The sequence below is a fragment of the Vigna radiata genome, chromosome 8 (assembly GCF_000741045.1).
Source record: "Vigna radiata var. radiata cultivar VC1973A chromosome 8, Vradiata_ver6, whole genome shotgun sequence".
NCBI classification, from domain to species: domain Eukaryota; kingdom Viridiplantae; phylum Streptophyta; class Magnoliopsida; order Fabales; family Fabaceae; genus Vigna; species Vigna radiata.
Window position 1 is genome coordinate 38,521,873 of NC_028358.1, and position 943 is coordinate 38,522,815.

The following is a 943-nucleotide window of genomic DNA, read 5'->3' on the forward strand; positions in this document are numbered from 1 at the left end:
AAGCAAAGATTTCAAAGATGACAAACCAACGATGGAAAGTAAAGCTGATAAATCAGCATCCGCAAAGAAGTTACTGAAACGAAGCCTCAAAGATAGTGTTATGCAGACGTTGGTTCGTCAACAAAAACTAGTCGCAGAGCTTAAAATGAAGGTTGTTGAGTTGGACAAAGAAGTTGCGTTTGAAAAGTCTAGACGAAGAGGAGCGGAGGAAGGTGGACCGAGTATGGCACGTGAAGATCCTTGGTTCTCCCCGGGAGGCATTTCCCCGGAAGGCATTTCCCCGAAAGGCATTCCATCTAAAGCCATGTCCACTAATGCACCTATGACGACTGATGCAGCTGCTTTTGTCAGGAAGGGTTCACGAACGCGGTTCAAGAGCAGAGCTCTTAGAACTCCATTTACTGGAAGTTTAAGAACAAAACATGTGTGACCTGGAGATGTATTAAGAGATTTTAAAGTTTTGTATTTTGTTTAGAGATGTTGGTTTCAATTTGTTTAGTAATTGCAATTTGTACACAGATATTGTTGAATTTTACATTAAACTTTATGTTTTTCACATTTTGTTGAAGTTAATTTGAATGAGTTGTGTTATTGATTTTGGGAAATTGACTTGTTNAAATTTACACTTGACTGATATTGTTGTTGATGTTGGACTTAATGTACGCAACAAACATTGCATGTGAACATGGGCAACATTCTTGGTTGATTAGATTAAACTTGCTTAATTGAAAAAGTATATTACTTTTGATGATTTTGTGTTTAGATTGTGTTTTGGGGGTGGATTACAGATTTAGGGGACCCCAAATTCGTTGGAGAAGGTGTTATGTTGAGTGAAAGTGGTTGGATAAAATACTAGGTGAATTGCAGTGAAAATGCATGTGGTAATCGTTTACCATGAGGTGGTAAACGATTACGCGAATGAATTGGGCATTTTGTACAGAAA